Source organism: Lissotriton helveticus, chromosome 2_1, assembly GCF_964261635.1.
Source record: "Lissotriton helveticus chromosome 2_1, aLisHel1.1, whole genome shotgun sequence".
Lineage (NCBI taxonomy): Eukaryota > Metazoa > Chordata > Amphibia > Caudata > Salamandridae > Lissotriton > Lissotriton helveticus.
In genome coordinates, this window is record NC_136059.1 from 1,681,494,264 (window position 1) to 1,681,517,938 (window position 23,675).

Consider the following 23,675-nt stretch of genomic DNA (forward strand, 5'->3'; position numbering starts at 1 on the left):
CGATTATTTCTTTCTGATCGATCAAACTCCAAGAAAATTTTTGCGTGGGTTGTTGGGTGGAGTGAATCCCAAATCGTCGCCAAATGTTAGGATCAATAACTCCATAGAAACGATGATGAGTTAGGAGAATGTTTATTCCAATATTATAGAATAACTCCACCCGATGCGCGATGCCTCTGCTCACGGTCAGATCCCAACGAAGTGTCTGTCTTCCGTTAGGAAGGTTGACCGAGTGTCGGCATCGCGCGAGGATGTAACATTGATAAATAACACATTCAAATCATAACACTATATTGCGCGTGTCGTTCGCGTGAATACAACGCGGACGACACGCGCCACTTAAAGTGACCACTACAGTACACTAAACGGTGAATAAATTAAGTGCCCTTCACAGAGGGAGTCCACCCAGAATAACTACAAACGGTTTCAACATTCGAAGAACTTCGTAAACTTTTTTTCTCAGCAAGAAGTCGTATTATTTAATTTGTCACATGTAAATACAAATGAAACCACCTACAAAACTAGTCATTTTGCTTTGAAATTGATTATTAGATGGGCACTACAACATCAGTGTCATGGAAAGATGATCACGGTTATACTTCTCTGACATGGCGGCTGCGTTATGAATGGAGCGCAAACGGGGGTGTTCTATTTACAGTTGTGGAGGACCCCTGACTGATGGGATAGCTGTCCCACGTAATGCCTGCGTATAAAGTCAACAATTTGTTATCTTAGGCTCTCTTTAGATCCTACATACTATTGTAAAGTGCATGGTTTGTAGCTCGTTGCTTTCGTTCCACTTGTTTTCCGTGTACAACACAGAAATTAACATTGGAAGTGGGGTGAGGGTGTTCAGGCGTGGAAGAGGCAGCGCTGCCGAGAAAACGGCTGGTCTGCCCCGGCGCCAATTTTCAAGTTTCCAAACCGGCGAAGGAAAAACTGCGAGGAAAGAGACGGGGGAACGGTGAGTGGGTGATTAGTGGGAAAATCTGCAGATGTTTCCTTACGATCGCGTGTGCCGCAGCTAACAGGACTATGCGGTTTCGCTTTATGACTAAATGTTAAGTTGTTGTTATCCTGCGTCTTTCCCTTGATGTGCTTAGCTTTGATGGTTAAGACCTGTTTCTTTAGTTCAGTGCTGTCAGTGCTTCACTATGTAGGTTGAGCAGTAGATAGCATTCGCTTGTTCAATTTGTGATACTTGCTTCATTACTCTTGCTCTTCAATCATAACTCAGCAGTCCCCGTGTTAGATACTCTAGTCATTCACGTGTCAACACACACAGAGCTCAGCATTAATGACAGCTGCGTGTTATGGGCTTTTTCTACACTACATTTTTGTGGGTATCCACAGGTTACTCTTGGTTGTACATGGAATATTAATTTTGGCTAAGAGACTGTACGAAGAGTTATTCTTGTACAGGGGTCTCCAACTTTTTCTGTAATGCTACTTACGTTCAATGAAAATCATTCTGAGCTACTATTAATAATAGTGTTGTATTAGTGACCACATCAGACAACATTTCATTAGTAGCCACAATATGCAAGATTACCTGCAGTAATGTAAAAACGCTTTAGTAATTTGGAATGCTTTTACCAGGGTAATAGAAAACAGCCTTAGCTGCAATGTCAGTGGCACCAAGGTAATAATAGAAGTAATATGTCTCCCTAAAGCTCCGTAATGTAACACTCAAATACCAGCTTTAAAAATATTTTGAAAAGCAGACTATTTTTCTCAAAACACCAGTTTAGGAGTTCTTAAAAAAAGCACAGCTTCCTTTCTTGTATACACTTTTCGTTTTTGGTATACTAATATTAATTCAAACAAGAAAAAGCTTCTAATTTAGTAGTTTGGCTGCACAGAGGAGAGCTACTTAGATGTAGTAGGAGAGCTACCAAGTAGCTCACGAGCTACTCATTATAGACGCCTGTTCTTGTATGATGTGTGTATGGTTATGGAATTTGTGTACAATGTACTTAGATGAAAGGCAGCGGACTACTGCAACTGGGACAAAGAAAGACATACAGCAAACAAATGATTGGCGCAGTAGCTGCGTTCTAAGTGGGGTAGTGGATATTAATGTGTTGTGATTTAGTGTACTGTAATTAGGTGTGCCTTTAGCTCTTTCCTGAGATGGAGCAGAAACGCTTGCCTTCATGGGTAGCAGGCTACACAGTGTAGGATGCAAGGGTGGAAGGATGTCTTTGTTTTGATCCTTTGTGAGATGTGTTTCCATGTTGGGAATAATGCCCACCAAGGTGCAGTTATCGTTCTACTGGGCGCAGTGCATAGGAGTGTGAGAGACAGGCATGCAGTTTATGGTTTTTTGTAAGCTGCCGTTTTGAGCAGCTCTGCAGGAACCGTTTTGGTATGTAAGTTCATAGTCCAATTAGCTGTTTACTGCATGGGCTTGGTAGTTCTGAGGCTTTGTTTTAAGGTTTATGGACATGAACAGGCATTTGTTAGAGGGAGAAGTGGTGGAGAGATCTGCTGTGATGGACCTTGTTAATATCCCAAATCGGATTGTCATTGAGAAGGCAAGAAGTGGCCATAGTATGTAGCTAGTTAAGACCTGCAGTAGTGGAATAAATTATAATCCTCCATTGGCCCAGCAGTATGAGGCAGATCTCTTCAGTTATTCCATTGTTCAATCTCTTCCAAGGAGAACCACTCGCAGAAGTTGAAACAGAACTCTTCGTAACTCCTATCACAGCTTCTTGATTTTATACATTCCTCTGTGAAGTTACAGAACATGCAATCACATTGACAGATGCTGCCTAAAATAACATCTTCAAAATCCTTCATTTTCCCATGGAGCCTGGTGAATGTGCAGAATAAACTTGCTTCTGAATGCTGCTGGCAGCAGATGTTTTTTCACCTTTCTGTGGGTTAGTCATATAGTTTAATGTGTTCGGGTCTTTGGAAAATCGTTTACAGTGTGTAAGATATTAATTTTAATTGTGTTCTAAAATAGTTGCTGCATTCACCTAAACACCTCAGAGTGTTCGCAATTGGGAATTTGGAATTAGGTAAACTGCCCTACATCTATTCACCATGCAACTTTGATACATCTACTTCTCTATTTTGTCAATGTCCATTTTAAAAATAATAAATCGTACATGCTAAATATAATTCGCATAAAACACAGACTTAACATTCTACATAGCCAGGAGTTGTTAGCCCTCTGATTCTGCATCAGAACATGACCACGTCATTGTAGAACATTAATCATTGATGAACTGCTCCTATTGGAGTAGATTTCTCTCAGTACATTGGGTATTTTTCTCACATGGATGTTAATTTAAAGAATGTACCCTCCTGTTGGTTGTCTTGACCATTAGCCACAATGTCCCCAACAAAATTCAAAGGCAAAGCAGTTTTCCTTCAAAAGTATTGTATCAAATCTTTTTTGAGTGCAGGGTTTTCTATCGCTACCTACTCATAAGTCATAAACCCTGCATGCAGGTCAATGGATCTATGATGTTGGCACTGCGAAGATGTAATCAATCAATCATGGACATTTGTATAGCGCGCTACTCACCCGGAAGGGTCTCAAGGCGCTGGGGGGGAGGGGTCCGTTACTGCTCGAAGAGCCAGGTCTTGAGGAGCTTTCTTAAGGAGAGATGATCCTGGGTCAGCCGGAGGTGGATCGGCAGGGAGTTCCATGTCTTGGCTGCCAGGTAGGAGAAGGCTCTTCCCCCGGCGGTGGCTTTGCGGATGCGTGGTATGGCGGCGAGGGTGAGTCTAGTCTATTGTAGCTGGCGGGTGGGTGCGTAGAAGGTCAGGCGGTTGTTGAGGTACTTGGGGCCCAAGGTCTTGGAGTGCCTTGTGTGCGTGGGTGAGGAGCCTGAACGTGATCCTCTTGCTGACGGGGAGCCAGTGCAGGTCTCTCAGATGGCCGGAGATGTGGCTGTGTCGGGGGATGTTCAGGACGAGTCGTGCGGAGGCGCTCTGGATGCGCTGGAGTCTTTTCTGAAGTTTGGCTGTGGTTCCGGCGTAGAGGGTGTTTCCGTAGTCCAGTCGGCTGGTGACGAGCGCCTGGGTGACCGTCTTCCTGGTTTCGGTGGGGATTCATCCGAAGATCTTACGGAGCATGCGCAGGGTGTTGAAGCATGATGACGAGACGGCGTTGACTTGTCTGGTCATCGAGAGGGAGGAGTCCAGGATGAAGCACAGGTTGCATGCATGGTCCGTTAGTTTGGGGGTGGTGCCCAGGGCAGGGGGCCACCAAGAGTCGTCCCAGGCGGAGGGCGATGATCCCAGGATGAGGACTTCCGTCTTGTCTGAGTTCAGTTTCAGGCAGCTGATCTTCATCCATTCGGCGACATCTTTCATCCCTTCGTGTAGGCTGGTTCAGGCGGTGGCGGGGTCGTTGGTAAGGGAGAGGATTAGCTGGGTGTCGTCGGCGTAGGAGATGATGTTGAGGTTGTGCTTGCGTGCGATGGCTGCGAGAGGGCTCATGTAGACATTGAAGAGGGTTGGGCTGAGTGAGGAGCTGCAGTCAATATAAAAAGTTATCAATTATCATTTCTTCTAATTCAGTTAATTAAAATATTTAGTGTGAGTTGAAAGGTTTTATTTGAGATCTTTTAGTTTGTCATCTTTATTAAAGTAGTATTTTACATGTATCTTCATCAAAGGTTAATATAAATTGATCGATATTTGATAATTTGCATCAATATATTATCCAATAAACCAGTCGATAAAATAATAATACAAGCATGTTCCAGAAATGAACTCCCCTATTCTAAATAATTCAAAATTAGATGCGAGAAGGAAAAGGTGTCAGGTCAGATACCCATGAAGGGTTCTGATGAGCGAATCAAGCATAAGCATGAAGCTTTAACATAATAAGCTGTAAAGTATTCTCGGCTCAAATTGCAGCAGACCAAGAAATAAGCTAAGAGTCCTCATGAAGAGATGTCTAAGAAACTCAATAAAGAATATCCTCTCAGAGAGCCTGGGTAAGGGATACATGTAAGAAATTGGCTCTGCATATACTGCACCAAAGTAAGGTACAGTATGCACAGAGTCCACAGTCCCCAGAGGTTTGGCAGAGGTTAAAGTTAGATATAACCTTACTCTCTAAAGTGGTAGCTTGGTCGAGCAGTAAGGCAGTATCAGAGGACAGTGTAAAGCATTTGTTGTACACACTCAGTGAGCAAATGGTCTCACACACTCAAGAACTGAACTCCAGGCCAATTGTTTTGTATATAAAAATATCTTGTTTTATTTTAGAACCACAAGTAGGTATAAACATACTTTCTCAGAATGAGGTGCTACAGTTGAATACTTTCAATGAGCAATAGACTTTTCTATGCAATAGATACAGTTGTTGCAATATGCAACACAATCCTAACACAATAATAACATTGAGCTCAATGGGAATTTTAAGTAAATGCAATATCAATTACTTTGCCTATGGTTTTCCTTACTCGGGGCTGGATCCTGGATTCAGCCCTGGTGCATCTCTTGCAAACAGTTGAAAGAAATTGTTTTTGTTACACAGGCGATTTTTAAGAAATATTTGTAGGTTTCAAAAATCAACACTTAAAAGAATTTCTGGCAAAAACCAGGCAATGTTATCCTATGGAAGAAAATCTGGTTATCGGAAAATCACAGTTGTAATTACTTTTTAGGGTCAGTGCTGGGCACAAATATTCACCACTGAGATCTCTCCTGGTTACACTAAACTACTTAAAAAATCTGTAAACGAACTTTTAAGATCATTGAGGCTTTGCCCGAAAAGACGAGAATCTAAACCATCAACTTCGTAAAAGAAAGGCCAAAATTAAAAAACTCAAGTGGGACATCAATAGGTCCAACTCAAACAAATTTTGGGCAAAAAGTCTACCATGACTCCAAAGGAATCAATAACGCGTGTTTCTGGTCTACCATCAAAAAATTCTACAACTGGCACATGGAGGATTAACATCACAGAGAACTCATGAACAACCTTTCTAGAATCCCACTTCAATCAACAAACACTTGGATCACAAGCAATTCCGGACCACCAATCCGCTCCTTCCACTCAAACCGCAAACAACACAGATGAAGAGGACAATGGAACTGATGCTGTTTTGATTAGGAAGCAAATTTCAAAAGGGAAGATAGAAAGAGCACCGGGGCCAAAGAGGATTCCAACAGCTCTTTTCAAACAAGACCCGGAATATTGGTCAGAAACATCGGCCTCCCTTTTCTGTACTATCAAGCAGTCCGGGCTCCTACCCACATCATGGAAGGGCTCCATTATCTCACCGATTTATAATGCCGGCGACAAAACCTCAGTTAAAATCTAACGTCTGATTGCACTATTAGAAGTAGAGGCAAAATACTTTGCAGGAATCTTACTCGTAGAGCTACAGGACTGGGCAAAAGAGAGAGAAATAACCCCCTCCCCCCCACCAAACAGGGTTCTGCAAAGGCACTGGTACAACAACTAATATACTAACTATTTCACTACTTATCGATAAGGCAAAACTATCTAAACAAACACTTCACTTTTGCTTTATCGATTTCAAGGCCGCCCTCAATAATATCAAACAAGCAATACTGTGGAGGAAACTGGCACTCTGGGGAATCCCTCCATCTCTTTTAAACCTCTTGATACATCTTCACACCAACACATGGATATAGGTTAAACTAGGCAAAGGCTCCCATCTCTCGAGGCGTATACCAACCACCAAAGGACTCAAACAGGGAGGCGTACTTGCACCAACTCTTTTTAACCTCTATATAACAGACATGAAATTAGCCCTCAGCACATGCAATGCGCATGCCCCACGACTTGGCAAAGCCATCTCCAGTATTTCATACGTGGATGATGTTGTCCTGGCAAGCCATACTCGGGCTGGTCTATAACGGTTACTCAATAAGATGCATGAATTAGCAGTTGAACACCACCTAGAAGTAAACATCAATAAAACAAAAGCCCTGACAATCAATGGTAAACGACGGTCCCACTCCTGGTCTTTAGAAAAAAAAGCAATTGAGAACTCTGCGTCCAAATACCTAGGGGTAATCACGGACAAGGGTGGCCAATTCACCAACCAGCTTTAGGCTTTCAAGAAGAAAGGGATGGCGGTAGCGACAACACTAAGGCAACTTAAAACAAAACATACTGGGCCTATTATTTCCCCTTTGCTCCAGGTAGCGCAAGCTAAAATTCCACCCTTGATTACGCATATCAGCGAAGTCCTGAGGGGCAGGTACGTAAAACAGCTTGACAGCACCCTACCCAAAGCATATAGAGTCATGTTAAACCTCCCATCTTACGTTTCACCTGCACAGATTCGACTCTAGTTTGGGCTAACCAAACAACTTTTTACAAGGCAAGGTTCCTATATCAAGTGCTGGCATAAAATCAAGATCTCTCCCAGGAATACACTGAACCATCAGCTCTGGCAAGAACAGTGTAGCACATCTACCTCGCCGGCTAAAAAATACTTGGAGGAGTCACTGGCCATCACTAGATTAGTCGACTTATGGGAAACCCAAACTACTGACTCGCACTTCAAGCATGTAGTAAACAAGGTCATCAAGAAGCTCTCTTACTGAAGACAAAGCTGCTTTTACCCGTAGGAGTCACACCTGGATGATATTGAGCGGCTACAAACTACTCGGGCCCCAGGCATATTTTAAACTAGGGTACTCAAGGAAGACCAAAGACCAATTTTTAAAATGCAGGCTTGGAATCTTGCCCGCCATACCGCACCTTCCACCCTGACAGAGAGAACAATGGTAACTAATGCAGGCTAATGTTGGAACTGAATTGAGGATATTGAACATCTAATATGCTCCTGCACCGAATTAAAAGAGGAAATGGTATGTCTATTAAAAGAGCATTTCAAGGAACGAGGGATTCGAACTCGGAGAAAGGCTCTGATTGCTTGCTTCGATCCAGAGGACCCGCATCTAAATGGGAATTAGTAAAGTTCCTGTTGTTAGCAGCATCTAAGCAAAGAACAGTGGCACCCCAAGAAATTGCAAAAAACTACATAGGGTCTTAGCCTTCATAACTGCAATCTGTGAATACAGATATTGGACCGTCTCCAGCACAACCCGAATAAGGGCCTCTCTTACAGCAGAGACTTTTTAGCTTTTAGAATGTATTTCAACTGTTTTAATATGACTTTACCATTGTGTATTTTTTGTGCTGGTTTTAACTAATTAAAAACAATAAAAAAAAAATCTTACTTACTAACTTGAATCCATCGAATCCGAACCGATACTGTCCCATTTTTTGCCTTCCTCTACTGGCAAAGATCGCAGAAAAGGCCATGAGCCCACAGCTTGCTCTGTGTATACAGAACAATCAGCTGCTAGACACTACTCAGTTTGGGTTCAGAATCGGTCATAGTACCCAAACGTTCTTAATCAAGATAACAGAAGAGGTCCTATCAATTCTTGGGGAGGTGACTGCGCAACCTTGTTCCTTCTCTATTTACCAGCAGCTTTTGGTTCGGTCGATCATAAGATATTTGTCGACTGTCTATGGTCTGTCGATATCAAGAGGACTGTTCTTGCACAATCCTTTCTTTCAGAAACAAAATGAGTCGTAGCCCTGGATCAATTTTTGTCTGACCCCTTTTCACTTCCTTGTGGTGTCACACAGGAATTTTCAATCTGACCTACCCTATTTAATGTTTGTGAGGCCTCTGGCAGCCCTGATCATGTCTTTTGGCTTTGATTTTACCTCCTATGCAGATGAAACCCAAATTGTCATATCCTTGGCCAGAGGCGAAACATTTCATTATTGCATTTCAGCTATTGGGTCTTGGATAAACCGGAATTGTTTAAAACTCAACTCAGGAAAACATAGGATATCCTATTTGCAAACAACACTTGCCTTTGGTCTCCTTCATGGTGCCAGAGGAACTTTCTTCAGTGAGTAAGGTCCGGAATCTGGAAGTTATAATGGACAATAAGTTTGTGTTTGGTCAGCAGGTGAATGCAGTCATATCTTTAATCAATGGAGACGGGTAGTAGTGGTTTAGTTTTCGCACCTCGTTACAAACACATATTTTCTGTGGATCCAGAATAAATGACCGTACTAATGACGAAAAAGATGGTGCTATATGGTTATCAACGCCCTACTACCCCAGGTGTTGTTTACAAATTGGGTCAAGGACCCCAACTGTATATAATGTTTATACAAAAGAAAACCAAAGCACTCCTATAGTATCATTCAATAGTATAACCTCCAAACACTAGGGATTGAGTTTAGATCGAGGTACACTTTAACAGATGCAGCAATCTTGTCTTCTGTACATTTTACTTTGACAAATAGTTTCTTCAGCAAACAGTTGACGCGTTTCGTCACTGTGACATTTTCAGGGCTTCAAAAATAAAATAATTTAACGGTTCATATAGACCGATCTGAATGTCATCTATAATATAGCCTCTCACATGATATACAGTTGTATCCAGTACCACTATGTCAAGAAATCTCTAGAGCAGGCGTTCAAATGAGTTGGAATGAAGGAATGGAGTCTAAGATAAGCTCCTATTATGGCCGTATCTTAATTGCACACTAGCGAAGTTCAGTTACTGCAAAGGCCTGTCCTTAAATATGCAACACCATCTGAACAGGTTGCAAGCTCTGCAGAATGCCACCACCAGACTTAGCAGGCATTCCCAAGTGTAAATCTGTTTGGCAAGTCATCATCAAGCTACTCTGTCTTCCTATCAGGCAGCGGATTAGATCTAAAGCCCTGTGTCTTGCCTACAAGGCTCTTCACGGGGTAGGTTCTGACCACCTGAAGCAGTATTTCAAATGGTATGACCCTGGCAGAAACCTGTGCTCCTTGGGAGCCATGAAACTTGTGGTCCCCTGGTTCAAATAGACAAATTGGGGTGGAAGAAGTTTTGTGACAAATACTGCTAAAGAATGGAACCAACTACCTTTTTATAACAGTCAAACCTAACTTGTTGACTTTTAGGAAGAAATTGAAAACCTGGCTGTTTTTCAGATAATGATCAATCTGAGCCCACTTTACAGAGCTAGCGCCAAGACATCCCCAGGTATACGTTGTGCTTTAAAAGTACTTTTAACATAACAATAAAAAATAACACCTGATGGCCATTAACTTCTCCTTCTACAAATGGCCCACTTTGGTCTACCTCTAAGACTGCGTCAAGTACGCAGTTTTCCTCCCCCCCCGCCAGGCACCGTCATTGGGAATTGCCAAAGTCAAAACTCTTGTTGTCCAACATGGGGAACTTTTGGATTGGGTTCTGGTTTTGAAATGGATTTGCTCTTGATACTTGATTCATATAGAGCCTGGGTTTCCCATGTTCTTTGGGACCATTGGAGCTTGCGGGACCTGCATCATAGGAACTTGTGATTGTACTGGTATTTGCTTTCATTGTGTATTAACCTGAAATGGAGCATTCTGTATCTGCATTTGGGGTACTCCCTGCGCTTGCCCATCGCCACTCATCTATTCGAATTCTGTCTACACTCCTCTTCCAATGCCCAATCTTGTAACAAAAATGACTAGTAGTCGACTTCTTCAATGTTGTGATATCTATTCCAGAATTTAGATCAATCAGAATACCTCTACCCTGTGAGACACCAACTCATCTGTGAGCAACCCGACCTCCAGCTTGAACTGGAAACCTTTCTGAGCTAGCTTTTCCTAATGACTCAGTACTACAGTGTCAAAGTATTCAAATCTGGCCACGAAATCTTTTACATTTTAACAAATCTGTAAACTTGTTTATATCACTGTGCAGGATTCTCAATTTCGGAAAATTGTTCGACAATGTTACGAGATCACCTCTATTCCACAGTACAAGAACATATTCTTCACCCGGTATCTCACTTTTCGAAAATTGTTTCAGTGTTGCGAGATCCTCTATTATACGGTGCATGAACATATCCTTCACCTGGTATCTCACTCCTAGGAAAGGTCAATGCTTCATCTTCATCTGCTGGTGGTGGCTTACTATTCGCGTCTGCTGCATTGGGTGTTTCCTCTTATTTTCCTTTTTCTTGGCTCACTTCCTCTCTAGTGTGTCCCAATCACTCTACTTGCAGATGCATTTTACCAATTCCGCAATATGTAAACTCATCACTGAAGACCAGATTGTCACAATAGCTTTGTCATCTAATTGTGCCCTAAAGCTTCTTTGTAATGCAACACTTTGAAAGATCCATTTTACTTCCCTGCTAATTCAGTTAACTTGTCATATGTAGCAGCTGCACACCTCATGATTTCCTTGCTCAAATATATCCATTAATTTTCCTGATAATGATTAAAATGTGAAATCTCTAAACGTCCTCTAATACTATCTTGTAATTCTATCTTCAATTTGAGACGTCTTATGGTCTTTCTCCTTCTTGACTTTTGTAGGATTACTCTGCATCTCGTCTTTTCGTTGTAGTTTCTTCGAACCACAGGGGAAAAATCACATCATCAAATGGTCCTGTCTCATTTTGTGTAACTGGAGTCGTAAAGACAATTCTCCTCCCTTCTCTCAAAGATTGACCATTTTACGATGGCTTCCAGGTAACAATTTATGAATTCTGCGACGTCAGTATGAACCCTGTTGCAGCTACTCCTCCTAAAGCACGTTGAACTACGGCATCCTGATGCAACTTGTGACACTAGGGCTGGAACAGTCACACTTAAAGCAGTAGCACCTGGAGATATAGCAGAAGAAGACTCTTCAATACGTGCAATTTGAAGTGCTGGAAAGGGTCTCTCAACCTGATTTGCATCAGGATTGACAGTGACTGTAGCCACTGTAGCACTAGAAAAATATCACGATCAGAATTTGTTGTACAGGCCACATATGGTGGTGGACACAAAGCCAATAACATATCCAGAATATCATCCTCTGAATCATTATTGGTGTCTGTGTTCTTTGCAGCTTCATCATCATCATTTCCCTGTTTCTGGTTCTTTTTAGTCTTTTCTGTGGCTATGACTGGGTACATTTTAGCTCCCTCGATTATACATTTTCTCTACCTTTGCTCTTCGTCCCATTGAACGTCTGTGTAATTTCGCAAAGCTCTTTGCCCTTTTCTGGCATTTATCTTTTTCTTTAGCGGGTGCCGCTCTTTCCCAAGCATGTAATGATTCATAATGTGTGAGTCCAGGAGGTGGTTTTATCTTGTATAATTTCTCACTTCAATGTTCGATAACCTTTAAATGAAATGTGGGCATTTAAATGAACTCTCATTTTCAGTAATCTTGCACCATTGATGAAGCCACAAACATGTATGAACCCTACATTTGTCAGCGCACAATGAGCTGGTGTACCTTCCAGTGGCATCTTTTCACCTTCCCGAACTGGGACTCCTAAATTACCGCTCATCAAATCTCTCTCGGTTTTAAAACATTTTATTTTTGCAATAATTCATAAGTAAGCATGATCAATTAATATGTCAGTGTGTTGGTGCTGTTTCTTTTCGGTATACGTCCTTTCCTTTCTCCAATCCTACCACAACTTCTCTTCCACAAAACTATCACAGTTTAACAGTTGATGACTCGTCAGCTAATCTCTGCATGGCTTTTAACACCAACTACCAATCCCAGCACATCCGTTCACTCCAACCGACCAATCTCTAACAGTTTAAATTGCCATTTCGGCTGCAGAAGACAAAAGATTCATATGTAATCTAATACAACACAGGGGTCCCTTCATTTTGAGCAACTGCTTCAAAGCAGGGTTCAGAGTCCACGGATAATCCCAAACACCTATGATACCCTTAAATAATACATCTTAGTCAGCAAGAAATAATTCCCATTGACCCGAGGAAGAAAATTGACAAAAACCTTGTCTGAGGAACATTAGGAGGGTGTATTTGCATGAACTAACAATAGAGCTAGGTGCTTTTCCTGAAAATATTTTAAATTACTAGCACAAATTGATTAATTGTATAAAAGCAGTTGTGAAAAGCCTAGCAGATGCTGGAGGGTTTATGCTGGAGATGGCAGTTTATTTTTTGTCTTCTGGTACAGGTTGCAGTGAAAGGTGTGTCTAGCATTGGTCGTAGAGGACCACAGAGTGGGTCTCTCCTGGGTGCGCTAACTGGAGTTTGTGTGTATGAAAAATGAGGTAGCATTGTTGTTTCTGGCAGTTAATCGGTTAATTGTTTCATATTTGAAAAGGATCTAGTGCCAAATTTAGAGATGTGGTTGCACTGTATTTGGCAGTTGTCAGTCTCACTCTTGTTTATTTCATATTGCTCAGGACCCCTCTGTGAAAAACCTCCCTGTTATTCATTTACCCACCAAATTGTATATGTTGTACATGGCTCTGGTAGAGAACTAGTAGTGTGAATATTGTATTTTTTTTCAACTGGTTATTTACGCTATTGTGCCACAGCAGTAGGAAACAGTTTTTTTGCCACTGCTTTTATGTATTAAGAGGAAGAGCTCTCCTCTTGTGTTGGCCACCAAGTTCCCCTGTTGGACATGGTCTGTGCAGGAAGACGCTGATGGGGGAATTTAAAGGGTGCACATCCATGGCTTTCAGTGAGTTTCAGTGCGGCGCCTGTGTTGCTTTGTGCTCTGTGGAGAGCAGAGAGCACAACTTTGACAAAGAGGGAGAAACAAAGCGCATAGGGGATAGCCTCAACATTGTTTTGTGTACATACATTTGTGTGGTGAAAGGGTTTGGTAGGAGGGGAGGGTGGTGTTTGACAGGACACCAGGTGATATTTTTCAGTATGGGCAGGAGGGTAAGAGTGAACAGAAGGCGGTGGTTGCGGGTGCCAGGTATAATTTTTTTCCCATCGTTTGAGGGTGAGCTGCTAATGCTGTTTGGTTTGCAGAATGCCAGGCACACCTTTAAAAACAAATCTGGGTGGCGGAGGGTAGGGATGACCAGAAGTTGTGGGGGTGAGTAGCAAGATATATTTAATTCGACCAGGGGCGAAAGCACATGAGAATCTTTTGTATAGCTCCCTCATGACTCTTCTACTCCTGTGCAGCTGATGACGGCACAGGGAAATTTAATAGATGTCTTGCATAACAGAAAATTGAAGATGCGTAACTGAATACCATGGATGTTTTTCCACTTCTAGGTTCTGATTGTCTATTTGATGTTATGCAGGAACCCTTGGTGAAACCTATCCATGTTATTCACTGCTGCACATCTTTAATTCTATCTTATTTTTGATTTTTAATCTCTTTTAGAAATAATTGTTTATGATGCAGTGGCCCTTTTGTTAAAATACTTGGGCAAAAACATAAACTTAACTATTGTTTCAAACTGCAGCCTCAGACTTCAAGACAATATATAGAACATTCTGCAGTTGTTTTTAGGTTTCGCCTGGCGTTTACTGCGCAAGCAGTATCCCGCAGGCGAAAACTTTTGTAAACAAGTATGGGGCTTCGTTCCGCCTCTCTGTCCCATTGGCTAGCTCCATAAATGGAGGCTAGCCATTGGAACAGAGATGCGTCACTCATTCCCCGAGCAGATTCGTGGGCGTTCCCACGATTTTTACTCATCCCGCCCACTTTTGTGCGTTATTGCGGCGGTGGGCGGATGTTTTTTTTTTGTATCGGCATGTTTGTTTCATTTCAAACATGTGCTTTGCAGGGGTGGGCTGCGCGATTTCACTTTGCAAGATTTGCTAGCAGGTAAGCGGCATATTTTACTATTTTTGTTATCCCGTTCCCGCCCCCCCCCTCCCGCTGTCCGTCCCAACCCCCCGCACTGCCATTTCCCGTGAGGCGACTGCGAGTGAATATGTGGCTGTATCTCAGCGGAAGCACGAAAGAGATGCCGAGGATTACGTTTATTAGCCACTCGTCCTCAAACAATTCCCTTACTTCCCTGTAGGTGCCCTCTGCCTCTCTAGACAGTCTTTGTGTGTCCCCTTCCTCCAGACAAAGTCTTTCTTTCCGGTGCGTGTCCCCTCCCTCGGGATTATACCTTTATTTCTCTGTTGGTGCCCTTTCCTTCCACACACGTTCTATGTGTTCCTATCGGTGCCCTCTGTCTCTCTAGACAGTCTTTGTGTGCCCACTTCCTCCACAAAGTTTTTCTTTCTGTTTGTGCCCCTTCCTCGAGACTATACTTTTATTTCTCTGTTGGTACCCTCTCCTAACAGATAATGTCTATTTGTTCCTGTCGGTGCCCTCTGTCTCCCTAGACAGTGTCTTTGGTTACCCCTTCCTCCACAAAGTCTTTCTCTCTGTTCGTGCCCCCTTCCTCGAGACTATACCTTTATTTCTCTGCTGGTGCCCTCTCCTAACAGATAATGTCTAGTTGGTGGCCCCTCCCTCCAGACAGCGCTATTTCCCTCTCGGGCAGCCCTCCCTTCAAGCCAGTGTCTTGTCGTACCCCCGCTCTCTCCACACTGCGTCTTGCCGGGTTCTCCCTCCTTTACTATGCCCTACCGTGCCGACTTCACGCGGGCCGGGCCGCCCGAGCAGCCCCGGCTCCGCCTCCGCCATGAGCCCGGCACAAATGCGTTTAATCTGTTTTCAAAGCGCACGTCCTCCGAATGCCCATTTAAGGCAGTACTGCAGCAGGGCTAGCTTTTGGGGAATGATTGAGAGTTCCTTTCTGAAGGAATGCACTGGAGAGGCAGCCAGATCTCCAGACACGTCACGAGACTCCTTCCTCGACTCTCTAATCACCTCAGCACTTCACGTTTACGTGTCGGGGACCTGGCCTCGCAGTCCTCTTCCCTCAGAGGAAGCTCGTCGTTTCTTCCTTTGCTTCCAAAACCGGGAAAATTGAGGAAAGTGGCCCTTGATCTGTCCAGTGCACTTTTTTAAAAAGTATTATTTTATTTTTAATATGTTCCTATGTTATAAATAAGAATCATCTACCAGCTGCCCTTGTCAAGCACAGAGTAGGTGTCACCACAAGGTGTTAAATAAACTTAAACAGGCCACAGAACTGACCAATATGCGCTTTGTATTTTGAGTTGGGAATTATGTCCAAGCTCTTATCCTCATTTTGGAGTTCTTTAGTGCTGTGAGCCATCAATCCCTGCGGATTTGGGATGGAAAATCTCTTGTCCGTGTAGCTATAAACCACTGATTTTGCTTTAAATGCTTTAGCAAAGAAAAACAGTTTGCATTATTGTTGTCCTTCAACATATTTAATGCCGTTACTTGTTTTAAATGCGCTTCAAGTGCACTATATTTCAAACTGGAAAGTATTTGAATTTAAAGCATCTATTTCTGTTTCGGTAACTTTAACTCCAGAAGCCGGTCATGTAGGCTCCGTCACAGGCACACAATCACACACATAGGTGGGTGTGCCTCCATACTCCTAGCGAGAGACGAGCCAGGAGTCTGGCGTGTCATTTAGAGCCAAACCATGATCTGAGCAGGCCTGATCATGTACGTCACACAATAAATGATGTGTTTTAGTTTGGCAAGACTCCCTATTAAACTTTGTAAGAATTCCTTTTTGTATGAGATTATTTCTATATCCGCCGCAATTGTTTCTGCTCCAAAAAGTTCCAGTTAAGCAGACTGAAGTGCAGGAATGTAGACTTGTGCCGAGGATCACACAGTTAGGTCACACTATCTGCAGTTCTATCACAAGATTTACAGAAGTCAGCTGTTTACTATACATTTGTAACCTGCATTCAGTAATTTGAGTTGAACTGATTTGAAAAGAATACAAATTAAATGTTCGTGCATACCTGGTAGATAAGAAACATTCTTAGCAACAGACTATGTTCATTCACAAACCATTATCTGCAAACATCGTGACAGATACTTAGACATACTTTGCCTGGCATTACCAGTACCCACTTGGCAAGCATATGTACTGTTTTTTTGCCCAACCTATGGTATTACCTTAGACCCTCATTAAAAGTCTGATGGGTTTTGGTGTGGGCTACGAGGGTTCCAGATCTGTGTCCATCCAGTATCCTTGCATCAAAATCTGGCAATTCCTAGAATCGTAATGGGTTTAGCTACATGGACCTGGCAATACTGGGTATTTAATTCCAGGACCAATCCACTGTAGAACAGGAGAGTGCTTTTTTGGGGTGGTGGTGGTGGTGAGGGTATTTAAAGGTGGGCGTCATGTGGTCAGGCAAGGTCAGTGTATGAGTAGCGTTAAAACGGGATGCTTTTTTTGCTGCAGTTTCATCATGGCACGGAGTACCCCCTTTGAATGAACGATCCAAAGGCAATGCCACCACTCTTATTCATGGCCTTAGTAAGTTGATTTGGCTATCTCCTTCATCGCATCCAAGAGATCGGCGGAGAATATTGGTGATGGTTTTTTTGGATGACTTAGTGCTGTGCTGTTTTTGGCTGTGGGTTACAACTGAACTTGTCTCCTGAGTACTTATTTTTGTAGGTAGACAACCATGTTGCTAGTGTTGGATAAAGACGGGCAACTAAACCACTTGTGAGCAACTGTTGTGAGCAAAAAGTGGAGTTACTTGGCAATTTTACACAACTGTTTTTTGTGAACACTTGTTGAGTCTAGTGTGATTATTATTATATTATTATTATTATATTATTTTATTTAAATATTTATTAAGCTCGGTTGCTGCCCGTAGGCGTCCAAGCGCTGGAGATTAGATTTCCGGAATATTTCTTAGTTGCTAAACCTTCTAGCCTAAACTGTGGTAATACATGGTGTGGCTTAATTGAATAATTGCCCCCCCCCCCCCCAAAAAAAAAAATTATCAAATCGGTGCATAAAAGATTTATAACCTCACATATATTTGAGTACCCAGTGCATTGGCTTTGTAGAAAGACAGGGAAGCCGGCAACCCACTCCATGATTTTGAACCATTTAGTTTCTGAGCCTTTTGTGTTAAGTGTTCACCCATTAGTGCCAAATAATCAGTCTCAATGTGGGATGGCCTTTGTTGGCCCAGCCAGGTACCAACCCCTCCAGCCCTTTCTTCTGGAGTGAAGAACCTTGGGGTGACATTTGACAACAGGACTCTTATTGTGTGCTCAGATCGACCGCGTCATGCTAGTCTATGTCCTTCTAAAATCACAGATGAAATTTCTGTATCTACTACCTTAGCAGTATAAAAAAACAATCGTGTAATACCTTGGTTATGTCTCGACTGGACTGTGTGAGTGCCTTGTTTTGGGGCCTGCCAGCATCTAAACCGAGAAGACTCCAGTTATTTCAGAATGCTTCAGCTCTGCTTTTATTGATAGCGTCTAAAAGGAGTCCTATCCAGCATTATCTGAAAGACCTGCACTGGCTTCTATCCAGGAGAGTCCAGTTCAACAGGCTCATGCTAACTCACAGAGCTTTCTACCAAACAGGTCTCTACTATCTAAGGAACAGGATCAGAACGTATATTCCGGCTTGATCTCTTCGCTCCTCTGATGCTCTGTTGGCAGTGGTCCCGAGATTCAATGGGAAGAAATGGGGTGATGCCTCCTTTTCTTTCCTCGCTGCCTCCACCTGTAAAACCTCCCTGTGCAACTTTTGTCGGTGAAGGATGAGCAGGCCTTCAAACGCCTTCTTAAAACCTGACTATTTGAAAGAGCATTTAAGTAACTGTATGTCAGCACAGATAATTCAGCGACCCTTGTAGCCCTCTTTGAGTAGCTGTACTCTCTACAAATCCATTGATTTGATTTAATGCAAAAAGTAAAATAGTGGATGGCTGGCTACAGTGCAGTGGTTTTAGAGATGGCAGGGCCATTGAAATGTGCAACAAGTTAAAATACAGCTGTCAGTTGAGTTATGTGTAAAGGTGCTTTATCAATTGTCTAAAAGGAAGTAAACGCAGTGAAGTCAAAACATTGGTGAAACCGATGCCAAAGTCAGGTGATGAGTACCAGAGACCTCTCTGCCTACACTAATTTCCGGGACGCTCTGGCCAGCGTTCCACTGCGGAGTTGAAGGCGGGTATCTTATCAGCTTTGCTGGGAGGCGCCTCTTAAAGTCACGGATGTATACACTGTAGTAACATGATTTGTAATAACAAAAAAAAACATCCTCACGAGGGCCAAAAAGAGGCGATGAAGCAACCTCTGTGACCTGTAGCGCTGAGTTAGTCATGAGTAGAATGAAGTACCAGCTGGGGTTTGTACACTGTATGTCAGAGGGGATTAGAGAATCCTGTGCTCTTTACAGTGTTACCATTGTGTTTTCAGTGGTGGTACTCCACTCCATTAAATACACATGCATCCAGAGTCTAGTTAACATCCATTTTGCACAACTGCTAATTTGTGTGGTGCTGCCTAACCCCTACTTAATGATGTTAGAACCCAGATATCAGCAAACAGTTGTTTATTGAAGGGTTACTAGTCAGATGCAAGTTGGCCTCATTTCTGATGAGAATACTTTGAATTTTGTAGAGGACTTCTGCAGAACGAGGTTTCATTAATACTTAGAGTTGGCAATGCACTCGCCTCAGTCATTTGTTAATCTTCTGAACTTGTGTCTCATCTAGCAGACTGGTTGGACCTTATTTCTTCAGACTGTTTGCGAGAGATTAAGCTGTTGGCATTGTAAATGCAATGCCATTTATTTATCTGTTTTTAAAACCAACACATAAATAAAAAATTTGTCATTTACAATGCCAATAGCTGTAACTTTTACAAAGGCGAAACCGTTGCATTGTAAATGCTTGTTTAGTATCTTGTTTACGCACAGCAGACATAATAACCAAAAGCAATTGTTGCCCTAATCTGAAGGTAATCGGCATTTTGAAACCCAGCAGTTATTTTACCTATGTTGAATTACATTTTTTTCTCATGCCATAGTTTCTCTAGTGCGCATGCGCACATTGCTCTCATTAAAAAAAGTGCAAACGTTTTTTTTTTTTTTTTTTTTAAACCTCTGGCCATGCCATGATCCTGGTACTAACAGTAATCAATAATAGCTGTATTTCTATGCTCGAAAGGGAGCAGCCACATTTCTATGCTTCCTCTTGTTGTGGAAATAGCCTCCAAATATTTTAACTGTATTCATTGTATTCCAATTTTAGACTTGGAATACTTAAGGAAAACCTATTGCCAAATACTATGACTAGCTAGAGTAGCAGTTGGATATTTGAGGTATTTTTAGGCCCCACCTTCCCTTATGAGAGGAAGCATAGAAATGTGGCTTTCATCAATCACTGTGCCTCTCTCCTGTCTATGGAAGGCCTAAAAATACTGTGAAGCATAGAAATATGCTCTCTGTCGATTAGGAGCACCTCCCCTCTTGTCATGCTCTCTAAACACTTCTATCTTTATACACAGTCCTAAGAAGTGACCAGATTCCATGAGCTTAGTATGCTATAAGTGAGGTTGATCGTTTAGTGTCTGGATCCCTTAAGAGGTAGGAATGTATTACAAATAAATGAATGAATAAAATGTTACGGTGGCTGATCCAGTTACATCACCTCTCGCTCTTCCAGTCAGGAGCAGCCACCTGGTTTCCCAGATACCTGAAAGCTTCCCATCTCCTGGGTGCCCTTCATAAAAGGAATGCAAAGTTAAGGTCACTTCCTACTGGAACCTGATCATTCCAGAAATGGCCCAACGTCCTATTCCCTGTCCCTACACCTTCAGCATCTAGCACTTGCTATTGATACATTGTGTGCCTCTCACGGCACCCAGCGCTGCTCATTCTCACAGTTGCACCCAGACCACAGAAACATGTTACCCACACTTGCGCATCACACAGTGACTGCTGCAAACTCATCCATATCGGTTTAATACATATTTGCCCACAAGCAACAAAGCGTACCCTGTACCGCACAACTTCCACCTCATTGGCAGCCTGAGAACAAAGAAAACAAGAGAAACCCTCAACCTCATGAGCATGGTCACCATGTGTGCAACATCATGGCATCGCCTAAAAATATAGAAAGGAATGTATTTCGTTGCCTCCCTTTATGCACAGGGATAGTCGCAGTTGGAACGTTATATTCGTTCTTATCGTTGCATGTGTGCAAAACCTACCCTTGGAGACATTAATTAGAAGAGTGTCCTGTAGTAGAAGATGAGAAACACGGCATAGTTGTTTGAGACAAACACTTAATTCATGTGGTCATCAGAAGGCCAATTACTAAGCTGACTTTGTACCCTTCACGTTTGCTGTGAGGTTGCTCAGCGATTTGATTGCCCTTTCTTATAATTCTTACTTTTCATACTATTGCGACTTCATCTAATAGCCAGCCGGCTGCCTGGATTTGTAAATGTCTCACTACTGTCCAAGTATTCGAACACTAAGAACCTTCAATGAATCTATCTTTGCCCCCATCACTCTGTGAATTCTTAGTCTACGTTCCCAAAATTCCAGTGGGATTCAGATTAAACTGAATAGCTTTCAGCTAACTAAAGGCATGAAAGCACTAATGCGCAAAACACACATTTCACCACTAGGCTTGTTTTTTAATAATGCAATTTTGTGATAGCTGTGCACTAAATGTAGAACAATGTTCTGTCTACCACTGTAAAAAACACTGCAAGTTGCTAGAGCGTATCTGGAGACGATCTTATGACCCCCTGGCCAAAACTAAGTTTAGAACAGCCACTAAAGCCTACCATAAACTTATAAAGCGAACTAAAGCCACTTACTATTCAGATTTGATTACTTCAAGCACTAATCGCTCTAAAACGATCTTTTCCTTGGTGAAAGAAATGTCCAAAGCCCCGGTAGGCGCAGGCAATCTGATAGTGTCAGATGCACAGTGTGAAGAATTATCTCGTTTCTTCATCAATAAAGTCAAAGGGATATACGACCTATTACAACCGGACAGCCCGTCGGGGTTCCCTAATCCTGCTAGAAACAATCTTGATCCTCCCCACTCCCTCCTGTCCCTTCCACCTATAGAACAGTCAGGGATGGAGCACCTAGCCTTAAGAGTAAAGTCAGGATCCCCGGATGATCCCATCAAACCGGAACTGTTCAGATCACTTCATGACTCTGTCCTGCAGGAAGGCCGAGAACTGATCAATCGATCTCTACAGCAAGCGGCTGTTCCTAAATCCTGGAAACATGCCAAAGTATTACCCCTCTTGAAGAAACCAACACTGGATCCTTCAAGGCCAGAAAGTTTCCGACCTATTTCGCTGCTCCCCTATCTTGCGAAAATGGCGGAAACACATGTCAATTCCACTCTGACTGCCTACCTGGAGTCCAATGAGATTCTTGATGAGTCCCAGAACGGCTTCCGTGCTAATCACAGTACGGAGTCTGCCCTGTTAACTGTCACAGAACATCTAAGGGCTTCCCTGGACATGGGCGCAACCTCTATCCTGGTTCTGCTGGATCTGAGTGCGGCTTTTGACACGGTCTCCCACAAGATACTACTTGAGAGATTGTGGGAGATCGGAGTCAGGGAAACTGCCCTGGATTGGTTTGCGTCATTTCTATCTGACCGCTCCTTCCAGGTGCACGCCCCGCCGTACTCATCCAGCAAGTTCCCTCTTGAATGTGGGGTGCCTCAGGGGTCTGCGCTCAGTCCCACATTGTTCAATGTCTACGTCCGCCCCCTGGCCTTGATGGCCCGGGAACGTAAGATCCAACTAACATCATATGCGGACGACACACAACTTATTTTCAACTTTTCCAATAACAGTGTGGCGGACCAAATTAAATTCCAGGAAGACATTCTGGCGATTTCAAGGTGGTTATCTAACAACTGTCTTCAGTTAAATGCCTCTAAAACAGAGGTACTTCTGATTGGCAATGGCATGCAGACTTGGAACGAGCAGTGGTGGCCTCCTGCGCTGGGACCAGCTCCTATACCCAAGGAGTTAGCAAAAAACCTGGGGGTGTTGCTTGACAATTCACTCAATCTGGAGTCTCATGCCAAATAAGTGGCAGGTACCTGCTTCGGGCGTCTCCGCTCTCTTAAACCCATTTTTTTTTTTTTTTTAGCCTTCTACCCGTCAGATCATAGTCCAGGCTTTAGTTTTATCTCACCTGGACTATTGCAATGTCCTCATGTTAGGCTCTAACAGGACTGCAATCAACAGGATGCAAAGAGCACAGAACGCTGCCGCCCGCGTTCTGTTTGCCCTACCCAAAACCTGCCACACGTCCCCCCTCCTTCGACGACTACATTGGCTTCCAATACAACAACGCATTCAATTCAAGACCCTCTGCCTCACCCACAAAATCCTGTATAATGCTGGCCCCCAAACTCTGCAGGAACTGTGCTCCTTTTATACTCCCGCGCGTGCACTTCGCTCAGCGGACCTATCTCTGGCTTGTACTGTTAGGATTCGGAGAAACAGAGCTGGCGGCTGCTCCTTCAGGTACTTGGTCCCTAAGCTTTGGAATTCTATCCCCCCTAAAGCTCGGGCCACCTCAAATCACCTGCAATTCCGAACAATTATAAAAACCTGGTTGTTTTCACCCATCTAGCATTTTTTCTGCCGTACTAGCTTCTGGCATGTCCGCAAGCGCTGGGACGCCCCGTTCCTGGGGTAGCCATGCGCTCTACAAGAGCACATAACATAACATAACATAACTGGCACTTGTTTCCATATGATGTGCCTGTTGAGACAAGGCCTTTCTTTCCTTCCTCCCTCTTTTGGCAATGACAACCTTGGTTCAGGCACTTATTATCAGCAGATTGGATTATGGCAACACATTACTAGCCTCTGCAAATGAGACTTTATTGTCCAAATTACAAGTCGTTCAAAATACACCAGCCAGTCTCATTTGCAACCTTCCATCTGGTTCCTCCTCCATAATTCTTCTGAGACCCTTACATTGGTTGCCTGTAAGGAAAAACATATTTAAAATCTGCTGTCTGTCAC

The 23,675-nt window shown here is 43.0% G+C and overlaps 1 protein-coding gene across 1 annotated transcript in view; it reads left to right on the plus strand.

Moving 5' to 3' along the window:
- The first annotated feature begins 839 nt into the window (after window positions 1–839).
- Window positions 840–23,675, plus strand: part of SMC2 (structural maintenance of chromosomes 2) — a 297,985-nt gene continuing 275,149 nt past the window's right edge. The window contains exon 1 of the mRNA XM_078676628.1: window positions 840–964. The gene's annotated coding sequence lies outside the window, so the exon portion shown is untranslated. The remainder of the gene's footprint in view (window positions 965–23,675) is intronic.